Source organism: Triticum urartu, chromosome 6, assembly GCF_003073215.2.
Source record: "Triticum urartu cultivar G1812 chromosome 6, Tu2.1, whole genome shotgun sequence".
Classification (NCBI taxonomy): Eukaryota; Viridiplantae; Streptophyta; class Magnoliopsida; order Poales; family Poaceae; genus Triticum; species Triticum urartu.
This window is the reverse complement of record NC_053027.1, coordinates 477,946,761-477,972,137: the sequence shown is the minus strand read 5'-3', so window position 1 is coordinate 477,972,137 and position 25,377 is coordinate 477,946,761.

The following is a 25,377-nucleotide window of genomic DNA, read 5'->3' as shown; positions in this document are numbered from 1 at the left end:
TTGTCTATGTTTGATTGTAGATAGATGGCTTGTGTTGTTGTTCCGTTGAATTTTAATGCGTTCCTTGAGAAAGCAAAGTTGAAAGATGATGGTAGCAATTACACGGACTGGGTGCGTAACTTGAGGATTATCCTCATTGCTGCACAGAAGAATTACATCCTGGAAGCACCGCTAAGTGCCAAGCCTGCTGTAGGAGCAACACCAGATGTTATGAACGTCTGGCAGAGCAAAGCTGATGACTACTCGATAGTTCAGTGTGCCATGCTTTACAGCTTAGAACCGGGTCTTCAACGACGTTTTGAACGTCATGGAGCATATGAGATGTTCCATGAGTTGAAGTTAATATTTCAAGCAAATGCCCGGATTGAGAGATATGAAGTCTCCAATAAGTTCTATAGCTGCAAGATGGAGGAGAATAGTTCTGTCAGTGAACATATACTCAAAATGTCTGGGTATCATAATCACTTGACTCAATTGGGGGTCAATCCTCTTGTTGATAGTGTCATTGACAGAGTTCTTCAATCACTGCCACCAAGCTACAAAAGCTTCATGATGAACTATAATACGCAAGGGATGAATAAGACTATTCCTGAGCTCTTCGCAATGCTAAAAGCCGCAGAGGTCGAAATCAAGAAGGAGCATCAAGTGTTGATGGTCAATAAGACCACCAGTTTCAAGAAAAAGGGCAAAGGGAAGAAGAAAGGGAACTTCAAGAAGAACAGCAAACAAGTTGCTGCTCAGGAGAAAAAACCCAAGTCTGGACCTAAGCCTGAGACTGAGTGCTTCTACTGCAAGCAGACTGGTCACTGCAAGCGGAACTGCCCCAAGTATTTGACGGATAAGAAGGATGGCAAAGTGAACAATGGTATATGTGATATACATGTTATTGATGTGTACCTTACTAATGCTCGCAGTAGCACCTGGGTATTTGATATTGGTTCTATAGCTAACATTTGCAACTCGAAACAGGGGCTACGGATCAAGCGAAGATTGGCTAAGGACGAGGTGACGATGCGCGTCGGAAATGGTTCCAAAGTCGATGTGATCGCGGTCGGCACGCTACCTCTACATCTACCTTCAGGATTAGTATTAGACCTAAATAATTGTTATTTGGTGCCAGCGTTGAGCATGAACATTATATCTGGATCTTGTTTGATGCGAGACGGTTATTCATTTAAATCAGAGAATAATGGTTGTCTATTTATGAGTAATATCTTTTATGGTCATGCACCCTTGAAGAGTGGTCTATTTTTGATGAATCTCGATAGTAGTGATACACATATTCATAATGTTGAAATCAAAAGATGCAGAGTTGATAATGATAGTGCAACTTATTTGTGGCACTGCCGTTTAGGTCATATCGGTGTAAAGCGCATGAAGAAACTCCATACTGATGGACTTTTGGAACCACTTGATTATGAATCACTTGGTACTTGCGAACCGTGCCTCATGGGTAAGATGACTAAAACGCCGTTCTCCGGTACTATGGAGAGAGCAACGGATTTGTTGGAAATCATACATACAGATGTATGTGGTCCAATGAATGTTGAGGCTCGTGGTGGATATCGTTATTTTCTCACCTTCACAGATGATTTAAGCAGATATGGGTATATCTACTTAACGAAACATAAGTCTGAAACATTTGAAAAGTTTAAAGAATTTCAGAGTGAAGTTGAAAATCATCGTAACAAGAAAATAAAGTTTCTACGATCTGATCGTGGAGGAGAATATTTGAGTTACGAGTTTGGTCTACATTTGAAACAATGCGGAATAGTTTCACAACTCACGCCACCCGAAACACCACAGCGTAATGGTGTGTCCGAACAACATAATCATACTTTATTAGATATGGTGCGATCTATGATGTCTCTTACTGATTTACCGTTATCGTTTTGGGGTTATGCTTTAGAGACGGCTACATTCACGTTAAATAGGACACCATCGAAATCCGTTGAGACGACGCCTTATGAACTGTGGTTTGGCAAGAAACCAAAGTTGTCGTTTCTGAAAGTTTGGGGCTGCGATGCTTATGTGAAAAAAGCTTCAACCTGATAAGCTCGAACCCAAATCGGAAAAATCTGTCTTCATAGGATACCCAAAGGAGACTGTTGGGTACACCTTCTATCATAGATTCGAAGGCAAGACTTTGGTTGCTAAATTCGGAGTTTTTCTAGAGAAGGAGTTTCTCTCGAAAGAAGTGAGTGGGAGAAAAGTAGAACTTGATGAGGTAACTATACCTGCTCCCTTATTGGAAAGTAGTACATCATAGAAACCGGTTTCTGTAACACCTACACCAATTAGTGAGGAAGCTAATGATAATGATCATGAAACTTCAGATCAAGTTACTACCGAACCTCGTAGATCAACCAGAGTAAGATCCGCACCGGAGTGGTACGGTAATCCTGTTCTGGAAGTCATGCTACTAGATCATGATGAACCTACGAACTATGAAGAAGCGATGGTGAGCCCAGATTCCGCAAAATGGCTAGAAGCCATGAAATCTAAGATGGGATCCATGTATAAGAACAAAGTGTGGACTTTGGTTGACTTGCCCGTTGATCGGCATGCAATTGAGAATAAATGGATCTTCAAGAAGAAGACTGACGCTGACGGTAATGTTACTGTCTATAAAGCTCGACTTGTTGCAAAAGGTTTTCGACAAGTTCAAGGGATTGACTACGATGAGACCTTCTCATCCGTAGTGATGCTTAAGTCTGTCCGAATCATGTTAGCAATTGCCGCATTTTATGATTATGAAATTTGGCAAATGGATGTCAAAACTGCATTCCTGAATGGATTTCTGGAAGAAGAGTTGTATATGATGCAACCAGAAGGTTTTGTCGATCCAAAGGGAGCTAACAAAGTGTGCAAGGTCCAGCGATCCATTTATGGACTGGTGCAAGCCTCTCGGAGTTGGAATAAATGCTTTGATAGTGTGATCAAAGCATTTGGTTCTGTACAGACTTTTGGAGAAGCCTGTATTTACAAGAAAGTGAGTGGGAGCTCTGTAGCATTTCTGATATTATATGTGGATGACATATTATTGATTGGAAATAATATAGAATTTCTGGATAGCATAAAGGGATACTTGAATAAGAGTTTTTCAATGAAAGACCTCGGTGAAGCTGCTTACATATTGGGCATTAAGATCTATAGAGGTAGATCAATACGCTTAATTGGACTTTCACAAAGCACATACCTTGACAAGGTTTTGAAGAAGTTCAAAATGGATCAAGCAAAGAAAGGGTTCTTACCTGTGTTACAAGGTGTGAAGTTGAGTAAGACTCAATGTCCAACCACCGCAGAAGATAGAGAGAAAATGAAAGGTGTTCCCTATGCTTCAGCCATAGGCTCTGTCATGTATGCAATGTTGTGTACCAGACCTGATGTGTGCCTTGCTATAAGTCTAGCAGGGAGGTACCAAAGTAATCCAGGAGTGGATCACTGGACAGCGGTCAAGAACATCCTGAAATACCTCAAAAGGACTAAGGATATGTTTCTCGTATATGGAGGTGACAAAGAGCTCATCGTAAATGGTTACGTTGATGCAAGCTTTGGCACTAATCCGGACGATTCTAAATCGCAAACCGGATACGTATTTTTACTAAATGGAGGAGCTGTCAGTTGGTGCAGTTCAAAACAAAGCGTCGTGGCAGGATCTACATGTGAAGCAGAGTACATAGCTGCTTCGGAAGCAGCAAATGAAGGAGTCTGGATGAAGGAGTTCATATCCTATCTAGGTGTCATACCTAGTGCATCGGGTGACAATACTGGTGCAATTGCTTTGGCAAAGGAATCTAGATTTCACAAGAGAATCAAGCACATCAAGAGACGCTTCAATTCCATTCGGCATTTAGTCCAAGTGGGAGACATAGAAATTTGCAAGATACATATGGATCTGAATGTTGCGGACCCGCTGACTAAGCCTCTTCCACGAGCAAAACATGATCAGCACCAAGGCTCCATGGGTGTTAGAATCATTACTGTGTAATCTAGATTATTGAATCTAGTGCAAGTGGGAGACTGAAGGAAATATGCCCTAGAGGAAATAATAAAGTTATTATTTATTTCCTTATATCATGATAAATGTTTATTATTCATGCTAGAATTGTATTAACCGGAAACATAATACATGTGTGAATACATAGACAAACATAGTGTCACTAGTATGCCTCTACTTGACTAGCTCGTTGATCGAAGATGGTTAAGTTTCCTAACCATAGACATGAGTTGTCATTTGATTAACGGGATCACATCATTAGGAGAATGATGTGATTGACTTGACCCATTTCGTTAGCTTAGCACTTGATCGTTTAGTTTGTTGCTATTCCTTTCTTCATGACTTATACATATTCCTATGACTATGAGATTATGCAACTCCCTTTTACCGGAGTAACACTTTGTGTGCTACCAAACGTCACAACGTAACTGGGTGATTATAAAGGTGCTCTACAGGTGTCTCCGAAGGTACTTGTTGGGTTGGCGTATTTCGAGATTAGGATTTGTCATTCCGATTGTCGGAGAGGTATCTCTGGGCCCTCTCGGTAATGCACATCACATAAGCCTTGCAAGCATTGCAACTAATAAGTTAGCTGTGGGATGATGTATTACAGAATGAGTAAAGAGACTTGCCGGTAACGAGATTGAACTAGGTATTGAGATACCGATGATCAAATCTCGGGCAAGTAACATACCGATGACAAAGGGAACAACGTATGTTGTTATGACCGATAAAAGATCTTCGTAGAATATGTAGGAGCCAATATGAGCATCCAGGTTCCGCTATTGGTTATTGACCGGAGACGTGTCTCGGTCATGTCTACATTGTTCTCGAACCCGTAGGGTCCGCACGCTTAAGGTTACGATGAAAGTTTCATTATGAGTTTATATATTTTGATGTACCGAAGGTTGTTCGGAGTCCCGGATATGATCACGGACATAACGAGGAGTCTCGAAATGGTTGAGACATAAAGATCGATATATTGGACGGCTATATTCGGACACCGGAAGTGTTTCCGGTGATTTCGGAGAAAACCGGAGTGCTAGAAGGGTTATCGGAACCCCCCGGGGAAGTATTTGGCCTTAGTGGGCCTGAGGGGAGAGAGAGGGCAGAAGCCCAGGAGGTGGCGCGCCCCCTCCCATGGGGAGTCCGAAATGGACTAGGGGAGGGGGGCACGGCCCCTCTTTCCCTCTCCCTCTCCCTCTCTTTCCTTCCCCCTTCTCTCTTCCTAGTTGGACTAGGAAAGGGGAGTCCTACTCCTACTAGGAGGAGGACTCCCCCCTCCTTGGCGCGCCCCAAGGGCCAGCCGGCCTCTCCCCCTTGCTCCTTTATATACATGGGTAGGGGGGCATCTCTAGACACACAAGTTGATCTTCGTGATCGTTCTCTTAGCTGTGTGCGATGCCCCCCTCCACCATAATCCTCGATAATATTGTAGCGGTGCTTAGGCGAAGCCCTGCGACGGTAGAACATCAAGATCGTCACCACGCCGTCGTGCTGACGGAACTCTTCCCCGACACTTTGCTAGATCGGAGTCCGGGGATCGTCATCGAGCTGAACGTGTGCTAGAACTCGGAGGTGCCGTATTTTCAGTGCTTGATCGGTCGGGCCGTGAAGACATACGACTACATCAACCGCGTTGTGCTAACGCTTTCGCTTCCGGTCTACGAGGGTACGTAGACAACACTCTCCCCTCTCGTTGCTATGCATCACCATGATCTTGCGTGTGCGTAGGAATTTTTTTGAAATTACTACGTTCCCCAACAGATGAATCCAAGATCAATGCTATTAAGACTTGCCCCAACCAACCTACTTGCTACAAGTGCGAAGTTTTCCTGGCCTTGCGGGTTTCTATCGTCGCTTTGTGAAAGATTTTAGCACCATTGCTTCGCCTTTGTATGCTTTGAGCAAGAAAAATGTGCCTTTTGTTTGGGGACCATCCCAAGATACCGCTTTCAATGAGATTAAGAATTTGCTTACTCATGCTCCCGTGCTTGCTTTACCCAACTTTGACAAGCCCTTTGAGATTCATTGTGATGCTAGTGGTAATGGCATAGGAGGTGTGCTAACGCAAGAGAAGCGCCCCATAGCTTACTTTAGTGAGTAACTTTCCGGAGCGCAATTCAATTACCCCATCTATGACAAAGAGCTATATGCTTTAGTGCAAGTTTTGCACGAATGGGAACACTAACTTCGCCCTCATGAATTCATCATTCATAGCGATCATGAAATGCTCAAGTACCTTAAGGGTCAAACCAAGTTGAACAAGCGTCACGCCAAATGGAGTGAATTTATAGAGTCTTTTCCTTATGTCATCAAGTACATTAAAGGTAAGGAAAATATTGTGGCGGATGCCCTTTCCCGCATATGCTTGCTTGTTACTCAACTTGAATTGGATGTCATTGGCTTTGAGCACATAAAAGACTTGTATGAGCACGATCCTACTTTTGCTACTCCTTATGCCAAATGTTTGACGCATACCTCTTGGGAACGCTATTACATCAAAGATGGATATCTTATGAGAGCTAACAAGCTTTGTATCCCTGAGTCTTCTCTTCGTTTGTTGATTTTGCAGGAATCTCATGGAGGAGGACTAATGAGACATTTTGGACGCGACAAGACTTTTGCTATGCTCTCCAAGAACTATTATTGGCCTAAGATGTTTCGCGACGTCAACCGCTTCACCAACCGATGCTCTACATGTCACAAAGCTAAGTCTAAAGCTCAATCCCATGGCCTTTACATGCCTCTCTCAATTCCATACCAACCATGTGAAGACATTAGCATGGATTTTGTACTTGGATTGCCTAGAACTCGAAATGGAAAGGATTCAGTATTTGTTGTTGTGGACCGTTTCTCTAAGATGGCACATTTCATTCCTTGCAACAAGATAGACGATGCTTCACATGTTGCCAATATATTTTGTAGCGAAATCTTACGACTACATGGAGTGCCAAATACGATCGTCTCGGACCGCGGCGTCAAGTTGTTGAGTTACTTTTGGAAGACCCTATGCGCCATGCTCGGAATCAAGCTACTCTTCTCCATGGCTTACCATCCTCAAACTGACGGCCAAACGGAGGTGACCAACCGCACACTCTCCGCTCTACTTCGAGTGCTAATCGAGAAGAACATCAAGGAGTGGGAAGAGTGTCTACCTATCGCCGAGTTCGCCTACAACCGCGCAAGACAATCAACAACCGGTAAGTCCCCCTTCGAGGTCGTCTATGGATTCAACCCTTTGTCCCAATTAGACATTCTACCTCTACAACTACAAGAGCGCATCAATATGGACGCAAGTGCACGTGTGAACCATCTCAAGAAGGTGCATGAAGATACAAGGCACACCATCGAGCGCCAAGTACAACGACTTGCGACCAAGCGCAACATCAACAAGCACCCCATGGTATTCAACATTGGAGATCTTATGTGGCTACACCTTCGCAAGGACCGCTTCCCCCACGAACGCAAGTCCAAACTTCGACCACGAGCGGATGGACCCTTCAAGGTGCTTGAACGCTACAACAACAATGCCTACAAGATCGACCTCCCACGTGACAAGTACTCCGTGAGCGACATCTTCAACGTCAAGGATCTATCGCCCTACCATGGTGATGAGGATTTTGATCCGAGGTCGGATCTTCCCCAAGGGAGGGGAGATGATGCGGAGCATCCTACGGTCATCCCCATGGACCTACCATCGTCTCACGAAGTGCCAAGAGGACCTATGACTAGAGCTAGAGCTAGAGCTCTCAAGACCGAGGTGACTTCTCTCCTTAGTGACATTGCATATGATCCCCTTGAGACATGGCTACTACCTAAGTCTGAGATGTTGTGCATGATTAGGTACCAAGAGGACCCTCCCGAAGATGCATGTGAAGACGGACAAGCCACCAAGTCCACGGATGAAGAGGAACGCCGGAAGGAGAAGAAGACAGCTCCAGGGCCCGGACATCCGGCCCCGAGCCCGGACATCCGGCCGCTGAAGACTTCAACTACAGCAGCATTCTAGCCACCGAGCATCTGCAGGCCCTGGACATCCGGCCCCAGCCCGGACATCCGGCCCCGGCCCAGAAATCCGGCCTCCCGCCTAGATATCCGGACAAGCTCCGACAGAGAATAAAAGAGGACCGCCACCAGCCCGGACATTCGGCCCCTCCATCCCGGATATTCGGCCTTCTGCGAACGCCCGGACATCCGGCCTGACGCCCGGACATCCGGCCTTCCCTGTGTATGCACAGTGTAAGGGCCCGAGGCCCGTGTACCCCTTCGCCCACCTAAATCATATATACTCTTCTCCTACCTACGTTTTAGGGTTAGCGTTGTGATAGCTCATATTAGAGATAGAGCCTCGCTCATCCACATCGGATCTACTCCACGAGAGACTGCGGCCCCTCTATGGAGAAGATCCACGTTGGATTCAAGACCTCCTCACGGAGAAGAACCGATTACCTCTTGTATCGTCCTTTGTTGACTTTGGATCGTGTATCTCTCTATGTGTACTTGGATCTAGCGCATGTGTGATCATACTTGTTGGTTTGAGTGTTCTCTTCTGTTCCCCTTGTGATTTTCCCCTCGTGTTTCCCATCGTGTTCTTCGCGGGATCCGCTCCTTTCGTGAAAGATCGGCCATCTAGGGTTCCACCCTACATCAGAACCGTTCCAACCCAAAAACACCCGCTAGGAAGGATTTAAGTCACATTACTTGTTTCAAGTGCGGGAAGACTGGACACTACGCCTCCGAATGCCCCGAAGCAAAGAATGGAAACGACAATGGAAGCTCTGGGAAGAAGCCCAACCCTTTCAACAAGGGACAAGTGAACCACGTTAACATGGAGGAGGTTGAAGAGCAGCCTGATGCTGTTATAGGTAAGTTTTTGATTGAGTCATTTAATGAAATCGTTCTTTTTGATACTGGTGCATCACATTCGTACATTTCGAGGGGGTTTGTGGATAAGTATAAGTTACCCACCAAAGTTCTAAAGACACCTATGTTAGTAAGCTCGTCAGGAGCTGAGTATATGGCAAGCGGTGGATGTTTTCAGATGCCATTGACCATAGGTAGACATGTTTTCCCCTCAGACATAATCATTTTGGAGCCCCAAGGATTGGATATAATATTAGGTATGGATTGGCTGTCGAAGTATGGAGGAAACATCGATTGTGCTAGTAAGTCAATTTTACTCACCACCCCGGAGGGAAAAAGGATCAAGTATGTGTCTAGGCATGCGCCAAGTAGGACCCAAGTAAATTCCTCTCTGGAGTTGTTCAGGAAGAAGTGCCTATTGTGAAGGATTACCCAGATGTATTTCCAGAGGAATTACTAGGCATGCCCCCAGACCGAGACATTAAGTTTTTGATAGAACTATTGCCCGGCATCGGACCAATATCGAAGAGGCCGTATCGGATGCCCGCAAATGACCTAGAGGAAATTAAGAAGCAGATTAAGGAGTTACTGGAGAAAGGTTACATTCGACGAAGTTCGTCACCATGGGGAGCCCCAGTGCTCTTGGTTGAGAAGAAGGATGGATCTTTGAGAATGGTTGTTGATTATCGGGCATTGAACGAAGTGACGATCAAGAACAAGTACCCACTACCGATGATCAATGATTTTTTTGCCCAGCTACAAGGAGCTAAAGTATTCTCCAAGATCGATCTGCGATTAAGATACCACCAGCTGAAGATCCGAGAGCAGGATATACCTAAGACAGCTTTTACCACAAGGTACGAGCTATATGAGTACACGGTTATGTCATTTGGATTTACTAACACCCCTGCCTATTTCGAGTATGATGAACAAGGTGTTCATGGAGTTTTTGGATAAGTTCATTGTGGTGTTCATTGACGATATATTGGTATACTTGAAGAATGAGGATGAACACAAGGAACACTTGCGCTTAGTTATCGAGAAGCTTAGGGAACATCAGTTGTATGCCAAGTTTAGCAAGTGTGAGTTTTGGTTGAAGGAAGTTGGATTTCTTGGACATGTTATATCAGGAGAAGGTATAGCAGTAGACCCCACCAAGGTTCAGTCTATGACTGAGTGGTTGGCACCCACCTCAGTTGGAGAGATCCGCAGTTTTCTGGGACTCGCAGGATATTACAGGAGGTTCATTGAGAATTTTTCCAAGATTGTGAAACCCATGACAGTATTGTTGAAGAAGGACACCAATTTCAAATGGACCGAAGATTGTGAGGCCAGTTTTCAAGAGTTGAAGAAATGTTTAGTTACAGCCCCAGTGCTGATTCTTCCGGATATACGCAAGGATTTCCATGTGTATTGTGACGCTTCTCGTTTAGGACTTGGACGGTGTACTGATGCAAGATGGAAGAGTGGTTTCATATGCCTCATGTCAGCTTCGACCTCATGAGTTGAATTATACTACACATGATTTGGAGTTAGCAGCCGTAGTGCATGCGCTCAAGACTTGGAGACATTTTCTAATTGGAAACATATGTGATGTGTACACGGATCACAAGAGTTCGAAGTATATTTTCACGCAGAAGGAGCTGAATCTCAGGAAAAGGAGATGGTTGGATCTTATAAAGGATTATGACATGAAGTTGCACTATCATCCAGGTAAGGCTAATGTCGTAGCAGACGCCTTGAGCCAAAAGAGTTATGCCAATACCCTCGTAAGCGGAGGATTACCGCAGGAGTTAGTTGACGGTCTCAAGGAACTTTGTTTGGAGATAGTTCCAAGAGGTTTTGTGGCAACAATGGAGGTTCAGTCTACATTATTGGGAAAGATTCGAGAAGCTCAAAAGGAAGATAAGGAAATTGCTGAGATAAAGGAGAAGATGAGCAAAGGAAAAGCCAAAGGTTTTCATGAGGATGAGCACGAGACTTTATGGTTTGAGGATCGCGTTTATGTGCCCAATAATGCGGAGATCGGGAAGTTAATACTTCAGGAAGCTCACGACTCGCCATACTAGATTCACCCTGGAAACACCAAGATGTATTTGGATTTGAAGGAGCGTTTCTGGTGGACAAGTATGAAGAAGGATATTGCCGAGTATGTAGCAGTATGCGATGTATGTCGGAGAGTGATGGCAGAACATCAGAAGCCAGCAGGATTATTATAGCCTATGCCGATTCCCGAATGGAAGTGGGACAAGCTTGGCATGGATTTTATCACCAGATTACCCAGGACCCGATCGGGATATAATTCAATCTGGTTAGTAGTTGATCGCTTGACCAAGGTAGCTCACTTTATCCCAGTGAAAACCACCTATACAAGCGCAAAGTTGGCTAAGATATATATGACCAGGATCGTATGTCTGCATGGAGTTCCGAGGACCATCATATCAGATAGAGGGACACAGTTTACCTCGAAGTTTTGGAATCAATTGCACCAGACTTTGGGTACTAGGCTAGAGTTCATTACAGCCTTTCATCCACAGACAGATGGACAGACAAAGAGAGTAAATTAGATTCTGGAGGACATGTTGAGAGCCTGTGCGCTAGATTATGGATCTAGTTGGGATGACAATTTGCCTAATGCAGAGTTCTCATACAACAACAGTTATCAGGCTAGTTTGAAGATGGCACCTTTTGAAACTTTGTATGGAAGGAGGTGCAGGACACCGTTAATGTGGGATGAAGTTGGAGATAGTCAGTTGTTTGGACCAGATTTAATCAAAGAGTCCGAATAGAAGGTTAAGTGATTCGAGATAGACTGAAGGTAGCTCAGTCCAGGTAGAAGAGTTATGCCGATACTAAATGTAAGGAGGTAGTCTACGAAACTGGAGATAGGGCATATCTTCGTGTGTCACCACTACGAGGAGTTAAACGATTTGGAGTTAAGGGAAAGTTAGCCCCAAGATTTGTAGGACCATATCGAGTTATAGAACGTATGGGAGAAGTTGCCTACAAGTTGGAGTTACCTAAAGGATTGTCAGGAGTTCATGATGTGTTCCACGTTTCCCAGTTGAAGAAGTGCCATGCAGAGATGGCCGATATTACACTAAGAGATACAGTGCCCCTGGAAGCAATTCAATTGGAGGGTGATTTGACCTACGAGGAGAAGCCCGTCAAGATTCTTGAGTTTGCCAGCCAAGTTACACGCAGCAAGGTTATCAAGTTTTGCAAAGTTCAGTGGAGCCACCATACCGAGGATGAAGCCACCTGGGAACGAAAAGAAGATCTACGGAAAAACCACACACACCTATTTTCTAGCCAACCCGAATCTCGAGGGCGAGATTCATCTTAAGGGGGTAGGTTTGTAACATCCCAATTTTTAATTTGGATGTTATACATAGGTCATCATATGCATATCATATTTTATTTGCATTTTGGTTGTGATCCTAGAAATCTTAAGCAACTCAAGGACCCAAGGAGATAGTTGGGGATTCCACTTATTTTCATATTTGACTTTTTCTCAAATTTGAAAAAAGGGATCACTTTGATTTTAATATTTTCTCTCCAAATATTTCTAATATTAAAAAAACAAAAGAGAGAAGATAATATGACTTCTTCAAAAGGAGAGGAATATTGGAGGAAAAAATTAAAAATCAAATATATAATTTATTTGGATTTTATTTGCTATTTTATTTGAAATAGAAAAATATGCATTTTTGAAAATTTCATTTTTAGGCCAGAAAAATGTTCACTTTGTTCCAAATATTTTATTTAGACGGTGAAAATTGTTTTTGCCATTTTTAGATTTTTTATAGGATTTTTATTCGGTGGAATTTTTATTTAAAAAAAGAAAAATTATATATTCCGCCCGTCTGGGCCAAAGGCCCATCCGAGCCGGGCCAAAGCCCACTAGCGCCTGCGCATTCCTCCAGTGCACCGCCGTGCTCGGCACGGATGCCGAGGGGGAGTCCGAGCCGGACTCCGCCTCAGGCCGGCCCCTCCCCAAGCAAGTCGCCGCCCCGCCTCCTTAAATAGCCGCCGACCCCGCCGCCTCTCACCACCGCAGCCGTCGCCGTCGCCGCAAGCCGCTGCCGCACACTGCCGCCCCACCGGAGCCGCCCCGCGCCGCTGGTTAGTTTCTGTTTTTCCCGGTTTATGTTCTAGATCGGTTTTTATTTTAGGGTTAGGGTTTTCTCGGTTTTCCGGTCGGATCTATTAAGCGAACATTCACCCGAATGCCTCTGTTCGTGAACGCGTTCATCCGTTCGTCTTTGTCAGAGAACGTTCATTCGTTAGTCTTTTCTTTTTATTTTATTTTCGGCTAGGGATCTATCCGTGATTATTTTATTGCAGATTAGCCCCTGATCTTCAAACGCTCGCAACTTTTTAACCGTTTGTCCAAATCCGGTGAAACCAGCGCCAAAATCTTTGTCTCGAACCCCTCTTTCCAGTTAAGCAACTTGAACATGATTTTGACAATTTAAAATTTGGTTGCAAGCAGATTTCAATTTGAACTTCTTTTGACCGCAGTTTGAGTTTCGTAGCTCCGATTCGATTGATTCTTTTTGCAAATCGAAGCTCTTCTATTGAACTTTCGATTTGGATATTTTCTCTTGAGTTTTGCCCTTGCGTCTATTGCTTGAGTGCTTATGTGTGTTATTGTTTATTTTTGATAGAGTTTCCGGAGTGCGAAACGTGCTACTACGAGTCACTAGGATTTTCAGATCATCAGCAAGGCAAGTAACACTTTGATCATACCTTTTTTACACAGTTTTTATGCATTAGTTTCAACCCTCAAACATTGCATGAGTAGGATCTGCTTAACATGTGGGTATTGGGAAGTAGTTGATGAGGTAGAACATATTGTCCTTTATGCAAACCTTGGGAGTGACTTCTACGTTATGCTTATACTGCTATGCTGTGCTCGTAGACGTGGTTTGGTTGAGTGTATCCATGACAGATGTGAGAGTTGTTAAATAATGGTTAAATTAAGGTGGCTACTTTAATACACATCTGGATGGATTGGTTGAGGCACCCTGGAGTACCCAGTGGTTGTCTGGGCACCTGGAGCAATCCAGCGCTGTCCTGGGATATCCCAGAGTACTCGTGTGATCATCCTATGGTTCGCCACCCAGGCTCAGAGGGATCATAAGATTATTCATGCTAAAAACTTCCGTGTGCAGCCACAAGCCATTATGGGCTCTGGCATAGTTGAGTAATTTGCGGGAAACCTTCCAATGATGGGCTAGCAGATGTAGGGGATTGTAGGTGTACCGGCCTATCCATCGGTTAAGGGGACCTCTTCGGAAAGACTGTGTCTCGGTCGTCCGTTTCTCAAACACCATGCAGTGCGAGAAATACAACGGAGGAGATCGAGTCTTGTGGAGAAAAGTGTGCAAACCTCTACAGAGTGTACAAACTAATCATGGTTAGCCATGTCCCCGGTTATGGACATCTTGAGTATCTGGTTCTTGAATTATTGATTTGATCTCATCACCCTTAATTAATTTTGTTGGGATGTTAATTAGTTTTTAATTGGGATTGAGTTGGAGGAACCTTCTCAATACTTTATTAACCAACTTGGTAGTTAAATAAAATTTATTCCTTTGCAGTAGGGAAAAAATGGCTTTACGCAAACATGATAACCATAGAGCATCCACCGGCCATATATGCATGTAGTGATAGGAGTTATTCTTGTTCATTGCTTTACAGTGTTATTTTGCCAGCATATTCCATGTGCTGACCCGTTTCGGGCTGCTACGTATTATGTTGCAGACTTCTCAGATGAAGAGTAAGGTGCTTTAGGTGGTTGTCGTGCACTCAACTATGCTGTTGGAGTTGATGGATTCACTTTTGCCTTCGAAGCCTTCCGTTGTTATCTTCATTAGATGGCCTTCAGCCATATTATTGTAATAAGTACTCTCTTTGAGATATCCGATGTAATAAGTGTGTGATTGCACCCTGTTATAAATCCTTCAAGTACTGTGTGTGTCAGCATTACTGATCCAGGGATGACACTTATGCACAGATATTTGACCGTTTGAGGTTGGATCGCTACACAATAACTCTGTTACAAAACATGATCATCTCATACAATAAAATTTAGCATCATGTCTTGACCATATCACATCACAACATGCCCTGCAAAAACAAGTTAGACGTCCTCTACTTTGTTGTTGCAAGTTTTACGTGGCTGCTACGGGCTGAGCAAGAACCATTCTTACCTACACATCAAAAACCACAACGCGGTATAGTGATTGCTTTTTGATCTTCAGAAAGAGCCCTGTTCATTGAATATGATTCAACTAAAGTTGGAGAAACTGACACCCACCAGCTACCTGTGTGCGAAGCACGTCGGTAGAACCAGTCTCGCATAAGCTTACATGTAATGTCGGTCTAAGTCGCTTCATCCAACAATATCGTTGAATCAAGAATCAATTAGTGATGGCAGGCAATATGTATATACCCACGCCCACCACTCCTTTGTGTTCAACTCGTGCATATAACATCTACGCATAGACCTAGGTCGGATGCCACTGTTGGGGAACGTAGTAATTTCAAAAAAATTCCTACGCACACGCAAGATCTATCATGGTGATGCATAGCAACGAGAGGGAAGAGTGTTGTCCACGTACCCTCGTAGACCGTAAGCGGAAGCGTTATGACAACGTGGTTGATGTAGTCGTACGTCTTCACGATCGACCGATCCTAGCACTGAAGGTACGGCACCTCCGCGATCTGCACACGTTCGGCTCATTGACGTCCCACGAACTCACGGTCCAGCAAAGTGTCAAGGGAGAGCTTCGTCAGCACGACGGCGTGATGACGGTGATGATGATGCTACCGGAACAGGGCTTCGCCTAAGCACCGCTATGATATGACCAAGGTGGATTATGGTGGAGGGGGGCACCACACATGGCTAAGAGATCAATGATCAACTTGTGTGTCTATGGGGTGCCCCCCTCCCCCGTATATAAAGGAGTGGAGGGGGGAGGCGGCCGACCTCCTAGGTGCGCCCCAAGGGGAGTCCTGCTCCAACCGGGAGTAGGATTCCCCCCCTTCCCTAGTTGGATTAGGAGAGAAGGAAGGGGAAGGAAGGAGGAAGGAAAGGGGGGCCTGGCCCCCTCCTTTGCTCCCTTCTCCTCTCTCCCACTATGGCCCAATAAGGCCCATACCTCCCGGGGGGTTCCGGTAACCTCCCGGTACATCGGTAAATGCCCGATCTCACCCGGAACCATTCCGATGTCCAAATATAGTCGTCCAATATATCGATCTTTATGTCTCGACCATTTCGAGACTCCTCATCATGTCCGTGATCATATCCGGGACTCCGAACTACCTTCGTGTCGGGGATATACCCCGCGGTATGACCCGGCTGAAGATATGACCCGGCTAGGAGTTGATGTTTTCATTGGTGACCCAGCAGACACAGTCATGTAACCCGGCAGACACAGTCACGTAACCCGGCAGACACAGTCACGTAACCCGGCAGACACAGTCATGTAACCCGGCAGACACAGTCATATGAGCCAGATAGTTAAGCAAACGGTTAAGCCGGACAGTTAAGCCGGACAGTTAAAAGCCAGATAGTTAAGCCGGACAGTTAAGCCAGATGGTAAGCCAGATTGTGGGTTAACAGTTAAGAAGCCCGAAACGTTAAAGAAAGCCCATGGAGAGAAAACAGAATAGTTAAGTCTTAAGACTGAGTTGGACTCTACATGTAACCCACCCCTTCAACATATATAAGGAGGGGCAGGGCACCCAAGAGGGACAAGTTGAATAATCATTAAGTCTAGACACAACCAGGAGAGCCGGAGTTACGACGACTCCCTCATGATGATAATGAGACCTAGCCACAAACAGCATGTAGGGTTGTTACCGGATGATGTTTCCCGGGCCCGAAGCTGTCTAAATCCTTGTCTTGCGTGTTGATCCGCCCTGCGTCTCTCGTCCCGCTCAACCACTCTCAAGCTACTACAAAGATGTGTTGGCCTCACGACTAAGTACTCACACTAGGACATCTGCCGTGACAATTCCACGACAGTTAGCGCCCACCGTGGAGTCCGCGCACGGTGGTGATGAGTTCTTGAAAGGATCTCACCTAGGGTTCGAGAAGCTCGAAATTTCATCGGATAAGGAAGAACCGACAAGTTCGTTATTCTGTGATTTGGAACATGATTTACTTTGAAGCCGGCGCATACAAGATTGAAATCAAGAAATTAGGGTTGCATGGTGCACGTCGCCGGGCCGGGTCATACATCTTTGCCGGGTGATCTGATGAAGCCCGATCAATTTTTACTATGTTGCCATTAGAAGCCAAGGAGAAGCTATCAAATTAAGCAATGCAAATTCCTGCAAAGAAAATACCACCATAAGCTCCCACATGGTCAGATGGAAAGTCAAACTAACCAAAACGAGAACAAGGACGTGAGATGGGAGTTGGATTAGGATACTGCCGTTGTGGTCTCGTCTTAGAAAGAAAGGAGGAAACGTCAAAACCAACAAGGGACCGGTCTAGCCGGCGGCCGGACGCTCGGTGCCGCTCTCCGCCAGCGGCCGGCCCCTGGTCACACGTTTAGTTATTGCCATATATTAAAAAAAGCAAAATTACTGTAATTTAAAAAAGCTAAAAAGAACACTGCTAATTAATCATTATATGTGGTCTTTTCTTATGTGATAGATGTCTGTCTCATGTTCGTCTCTAGTGCATTAATTTTTTGTTTTTAATAAAATTATAAAAAACATATTTTCTAAACCGCGTGTCCAAATTCAGATCTGTTTTCATCGTTGAAACCCTCGCGACGTCTTCTTCAAAAGTACATCCCGCATAGGGATATTTCGGCGAACTAGTTTTTCTGCCAACTAAACATCAATGTGTGTGCAACTGGACTACAATGTCGCGTCAACTGAGCATATGTGTGTGTCAATAGTCCTGCCAACTAAACATTAATGTGTCTGCAACTAGAGTACATTGCCGCGCCAAATGAGCATATGTGTGTCAATAATCCTGCCAACTAAACATCAATATGTGTACAACTAGACTACATTGTCGCGCCAACTGAGTACATGTGTGTGTAACTAGTCTTGCCAACTAAATATTAATGTGTGTGCAACTAGACTACATTGTCGCGCCAAATAAGTATATGTGTATGCCAATAATCCTGCCAACTAAACATCAAAGTTGTCATGATTCCTAGACTGCAATCTCATAGGAAGTTGAATCATGCAGATCCAAAAATTAGTTTTAAAAAAAGTTGCATGATGTAGTACTAAAGTTGCACAATACAGTACTAAAGTTGCACCATATAGCATCAAAGTTGGCATAAAAAAACTTCGTCGAAACATACTCATGCGAGATCTAGTTTTAAAGATCTTGCCGCAAGAGTTTCAGCAGTGAAAACATATCTGAATTCCGACGCACGGTTTGAAAGATATGACTTTTTAAAATTTAAAACTCCAAAATAAATATGCGTAGATCTGTTCAGTTTGAAATGAAGTAATCAGTGTAAACACGTTCAATGCTAACCGCCACATGCACTAAAAGACAAAAAAATTAACAGCCACATGCATACGCGCCGCTCCATATGCACTTTTTAGATTTTAGGAACCAACAATGACCCGGAAACAGAATACGGTAGCGACCCGGACTCCTCCGCTGTCCGCGCTTCGAGTCGACAACCTGGACTCCTCCTTCGAGGCCGGCTGTCTCGCCAGTCTGCTCGAGTCCTCGGGTCATCGCCTGTTGGCCAGCCCATCGGCCACCGCGTTGAGTCGCCAGCCGCCGAGCCCTGTGAGATGTTGTCCGCTTCAGTCTCCGTGGCCGGCTCTCTGCGTTGCCTGCTTCAAAAACACTGCTCCCCGCAGCCTTGTCGACTCACCAACGTTTCCTATGAGCCGGCCCAACCTGAAGAGTCGCCGGCCGTGTCTCTGCTGTCTCGCTGTTCCAAGTCAGCCCGGTGCCGCCACGCTTCAAAGTCGTCGTCCGCCTAGCCACGCCTCGGCATCGTTCCGCCTCCTTTCGACGGGTCTGCCTGGGCCACCATCGACGCGCCCCGGCCAAGAGCCGCCATCGACGAGCCGTCAGAGGGCCGCCCTCGTCGTCATCGGTCCGGATTCGAAGCCGCTTCCTGTTACAAACTCACTGTGAGGTCGTCGCCTGCACCAGGACGAGTCGCTGTGGGTTGCTTCCGCTGAGGCCGCCTTAAAATCAACCCGCCGTGGAGTGCCCTATTTCGCTATTTCTGCGGCCTCGACTGCACCGGGAAGCCGCCTACCGACGCCCCTGAACCGTCGTCCCTACCGCCGTGTGTGAGTCTTCGTCGCCGAGCTGTTTTTAAGTCGCCGGGTCTGGCTCTTCTTTTACCCGCCGGCGCCGCCATCTCGCCCTGGATTTGAAGTCGCCACCTCCGCGACCTTACCTCTTCCACCTACACCGGTCTCCGCCTGCGGTCTGCCTATAAGCCGCCTCTGCCGGCTTGCCTCGGCCGCACCGTCGAGTCACCAACCGCCGGAGTCGTCTCTGTCATCGCCACAGTCCGCCCTGTTGCTATTGACCCGCCGATTGCCGCCTCGAGCCCCCAGCCGGATTCTACCTCAACCTTGGTCGCCGAGACGCCGTCGTCTCCATTCTCCAAGCTTGTCTTGAGCCGATGCGCGCCCTGTTTCCCTTACCGGTTTACGCCGTGGCCGCCTCAAGCTCCATGCGCGTCAAGCTACTTGTGCTGCTCCTGCCGTCTTAAGTATCGGAGTTGAGTCGCTGCATAAAGCTGCTCCTGCTGCGGTCCACCTTCAAATCGCCGACCACCGTCGAGTTGCGTGATTGACTCGCTTCTGCCGCAAACCTGCTGCCATGCTTGCTTGTGGCCTCGTCAAGCCTGTTGCGCTTGAGCCGCCCTCCCGGCGTATCAGGCCGCCGCCAACTTACGCAGCTGTCTCCATCAGCGTTTTTTCAAGTCAGCTGCCGCTAAGCCACTGTTACGGCCCGTTTCTGCCATGGGATGTTTCTGTGGATGCAAGTTGCCCCAGCCGTTGAACCGGCGTCCGCGTGCAAGCGGTTTCAGCCCGCCTTACTCTGTGCCCGTGACCACGCAGAATCTGTATTAGTACAACGTTGAGCAAGAGCAAATGAGCAACAAGTCAAAGTTACAGCTGAAAGATGTATGTGTGATCAGTCCAATTGGAAATTCTTCTGCCATGGAGTTGCTCCTCTACACTAATTCACCATCGATCTGCTTCAAGCTTGGTGTTTACAGACAAAAATACAGCAGTCACCGGTCAACTGCCATGCGTAATGGTTAGGACCAGTTGTTTGGTTAATTCATGGCTGATCACTTAATTCGCAGCTATATGCAGCAGTGCCTCACGAGCACAGTGTTATATGCCCTGCAAATCAATGGCGTGAGGATAAAGAAAAAAAAGAGGCCATGTGGGTGCTACTGCTTTATCAGACCTACGTCTAAGCGGTCGTGTGACGCTGGCGAGCATTATCTAAATGCCAACGTCCGTATTCATCTGACAAAATATATCAAGTGATATCCATCTAAGTTTATTTTATTAAACATATTGTTTTCATCAAAGAACAATTACTTTGGTCTGTATATTTTTATGTGCAGCAAAGGTGGTGTCATGTTGTGCCTATGGAGTGTACGTCAGCACCATCACGCACCGGCGTCTGCGCCCGCTTATTGATGGAACAGGTGTGCGCAAGTCGCCGCCCGTGCAACTTAATCTACGTCAACCCGTCAGAGCCGCGTTGAGCCGCCCTTGCCGCTTTGAGCCGCTGTAATTATATTAAGTCGCCGGTCTGCCTGAGCCGCCGGAACTATATTGAGTCGCTGGTCTGCCTGAGCCACCTCTGTCACGATAAACGGATCATCCGTCGTCCAAACAAATCAGGTGATATCCATCCAGGTTTGATTTGTTAGCACATGTTATTTTTGTCAAAAAACAAGTCTATCTTTGTATTGGTCTGCAATATTGTTTATGCAGGGCAATATTTATGACAAAAAGTGACATTATACCGCGGAGATGGAGGCACGCCAACATCTTTTGGCACAGGTGGTCGTCGTTACTCAACGGACTCCCGCGCCGGCTTACAAACGTCGTGGCCGTCTCTCGCGACCACACCGGCTTACAACGTCGTGGCCGTCTCTCGTGACCGCACCGGTTTACAACGCCGCGGTCGACTCTCCCGTCCACACCGGTTTAAAACGCCGCGGCCGACAGATCTGTCAGCACCCGCGGCCGACTCGGTCATGATTGATTTCAGTTTCACCATGGTGATCATCAACTCCGCGGTGATAATTGCTGACCTGACGCATCAGGTGAAATCCATCCAGTATATTTTATATTATATATTGCTTTCTTTAAAAGAGTAATTACTCCGGCTTACAAGTTCTCCAGTGCAGGACAAGTTATATCACTGAGATATTGAATGACTCATACCGGTTTATATCACGGTCAAATATGGAGAGTCTCAAGCCAACTCCTCGAGTAGTCTTAAGACTCGGGGGCTACAATGACATAACTCGGGAACTTCGGGTCATTGGAGGGAATGATAACCCGGTTCCGGAAGACACCATCATATTGATGAAAATTTAAAGACCGTCAGAAAATTGTTGGTTCAAAATAAAGATTCCGGTTTAAAATCCGGTTCAAGGGACATCTCTCTCCTGCAAAGCTTTGAAGCTCTCAAATCCGGTTCAAACATCCGGCTCAAGGTAAATTTGTCTCTTACAAAGCTTTTAAGCTCTCAAATCCGTTTCAAACATCCGGCTCAAGGACAATCTATCTCCCACAAAGTTTTGAAAGCTTTCAAATCGGGTTTAAAGTTCCGGTTCAAAAAAAATTAATCTCTCGCAAGATTCGAGTTCTTAGAAAAATTAAAGGTTGCCAAAAAGAACTTGCTGCCATGATGTACGGTTCAAACAAGGATATCCCGCCTTACGGTTTACCTTATTATGGTCACTTGGGGGCTTCCTGTTCAAACATAGGTCGTATTCGAACCAAAGAGAACATAGCTGTCGTAACCCTTTTGATCGGCGCAAAGCCAAACTCACTAGGGGGCTTGTTGATCGTATCTGAATCATAGCTTAATCCCTTTTGGGTCCGACTTGGATCGTATTCGAATCAGGGTCGTTAAAAACCTCTCACGGTCATTTGGGGGCTTCCTGTTCAAACATAGGTCGTATTCGAACCAAAGAGAACATAGCTGTCGGTACCCTCTTGATCGGCGCAACGCCAAAGCCACTGGGGGCTACATGATCGTATTCGAATCCTAGCTTAACCCCTTTGGAACGGTTTATTGATCGTATTCGAATCAGAAACCTCAATTTTATTTGGCTTAAGTTTTTGCAAACAATCTTTTGGGTTTTGATACTTTTTGCTCATATCTGAAGCATATATGTGGTTTCGATTAACCCGGCTTGACTTTGGATGATAAGTCGCCATATATGACAATCATAAACATTTGGAAGTTTTTGACTTCTAAGGATTGGGTTATCACCCTTACTGCACAGGTATCCTAAACCGGCAGTACGATTCAATATCACAGGAACCGGTTTTCCAAACCGGATTATATTATTCAAATCTTTAATAGCCAACATGGCTGGATTTTTATTATGGTTATCAATAACCAATATTACAATTGAGGTTTTCAAAGTCACTTCAGCGCAATGGAATTATTTTATCAATGGATACAATTTATTCTACAATGGAAGGAATAGTCCCGAGTCGTTGCAGGCTTACAACCCGGCACTTGGGGGCTACATTATTCAAATTGAGATTACATCAAATATGCAAGTCCCATGTCACTGCCAGCATGAACCATGGCACTTGGGGCCTAATGCAAAGTCATTTTAACTGACCTTATTGAAGACCCGATTCATCACATTGTAATGAGCCGGTCCTTGGAGGTTACCAATTGCTCCTGTCAACAATTCAAGGTACACAAGTTTTATTCCATTATATTGAAGGGTGCACTGCTCAGTTGGTAAAGCACAAGGCTCTTAACCTTGTGGACGTGGGTTCAAGCCCCATAATGGGGGTTACATCATATGATGTTCTTTTCAAAGAAGTATTTATAAAGTCCCTGCTCATTATTGCATAATGACCCGGCCCTTGGGGGCTACACTGGTTGAAGTTTTTATGAGTATAAGGCAATTACAAGTCCCATGTTGCTTCAAGCATGACAACCCGGGACATGGGGGCTACATATATGGATATAAGGGAGAAAAATCTTCAAATTCTCAGTTTTGAGTAAACCAGATTGACCGGGTGTCTGCAACAATTATAACTCGGCATCATCTATTTATAACCCGACAAGTTTTTCATGTTTAAGCCGTTTGAAGGTCACATGAGTATTTCAAAGACCAATATTTTTGGGAGCTGAGTCAAATGAATTATTCTTCACAGTCTCTCTCTGTGAGAAACCAACGTCAGGAAATTGATTATGAAATTGACTCGGGTTTTCGAAGAAGGAAATAACAAGGAGTTAAGGATAATCAAGTGGCGGCTTACAAAGATATTTAACCCGGAGCATAGTCTGTCAAAATTGTTCTTGTGTTTGTTTTACAGAATTAGTTTAACATGGATGAATCCAAATTAAACTGGGGGCTAATGTCGGCGATATACCCCGTGGTATGACCCGGCTGAAGATATGACCCGGCTAGGAGTTGATGTTTTCATTGGTGACCCAGCAGACACAGTCATGTAACCCGGCAGACACAGTCGTGTAACCCGGCAGACACAGTCATGTAGCCCGGCAGACACAGTCATGTAACCCTGCAGACACAGTCATGTAACCCGGCAGACACAGTCATATGAGCCAGATAGTTAAGCAGACAGTTAAGTCAGACAGTTAAGCCGGACAGTTAAGCCAGACAGTTAAGCCGGACAGTTAAGCCAGATTGTGGGTTAATAGTTAAGAAGCCCTAAACGCTAAAGAAAGCCCATGGAGAGAAGCCCATGGAGAGAAAATAGAATAGTTAAGTCTTAAGTACGAGTTGGGCTCTACATGTAACCCGCCCCTTCAACATATATAAGGAGGGGCAGGGCACCCCAAGAGGGACAAGTTGAATAATCATTAATTCTAGACACAACCAGGAGAGCCGGAGTTACGGCAACTCCCTCATGATGATAATGAGACCTAGCCACAAACAGCATGTAGGGTTGTTACCGGATGATGTTTCTAGGGCCCGAAGCTGTCTAAATCCTTGTCTTGCGCGTTCATCCGCCCTGCGTATCTCGTCCCGCTCAACCCCTCTCAAGCTACTACAAATATGCGTTGGCCTCATGACTAAGTCCTCACACTAGGACATCTGCCGTGACAATTCCATGACACTTCGGTACATCAAAACACATAAACTCATAATACGATCGTCACCGAACGTTAAGCGTGCGGACCCTACGGGTTCAAGAACTATGTAGACATGACAGAGACACGTCTCCGGTCAATAACCAATAGCGGAACCTGGATGGTCATATTGGTTCCTACATATTCTATGAAGATCTTTATCGGTTAAACCGCATAACGATATACGTTGTTCCCTTTGTCATCGGTATGTTACTTGCCCGAGACTTGATCGTCGGTATCTCAATACCTAGTTCAATCTCGTTACCGGCAAGTCTCTTTACTCATTTCGTAATGCTACATCCCGTAACTAACTCATTAGCTACATTGCTTGCAAGGCTTATAGTGATGTACATTACCGAGAGGGCCCAGAGATACCTCTCCGACAATCGGAGTGACAAATCCTAATCTCGATCTATGCCAACTCAACAAACACCATCGTAGACACCTGTAGAGCACCTTTATAACCACCCAGTTACGTTGTGACGTTTGGTAGCACACAACGTGTTCCTCCGGTATTCGGGAGTTGCATGATCTCATAGTCATAGGAACATGTATAAGTTATGGAGAAAGCAATAGCAACAAACTAAACGATCATCATGCTAAGCTAACAGATGGGTCAAGTAAATCACATCATTCTCTAATGATGTGATCCCGTTAATCAAATGACAACTCATGTCTATGGTTAGGAAACATAACCATCATTGATTCAATGAGCTAGTCAAGTAGAGGCAAACTAGTGACACTTTGTTTGTCTATGTATTCACACATGTACTAAGTTTCCGGTTAATACAATTCTAGCATGAATAATAAACATTTATCATAATATAAGGAAATATAAATAACAACTTTATTATTTCCTCTAGGGCATATTTCCTTCACCTAGGGCCGGTCAGGTCAAACTAGGGAAGCCCATAGCCACCATGCGCCCTGACGGGGTCCCTCCCGGGGGTGTAGGGTTTCAGGTCATCAAAAGACCCCACCCACGTGTCTTGCGCATCACGCTTCTAACATGACTCCTTCTCCGATGTGTCATGTGTGTCATGCTTGACATCGGGGTACGTGGTGACATATTTGTGCGTGAACACACTTGTTGGCGACTCTGTTGGGGACGACGTTTCTAATGGTCTATCGTGATCAGTATGGGTACAAAGAGATCCTCATCAAG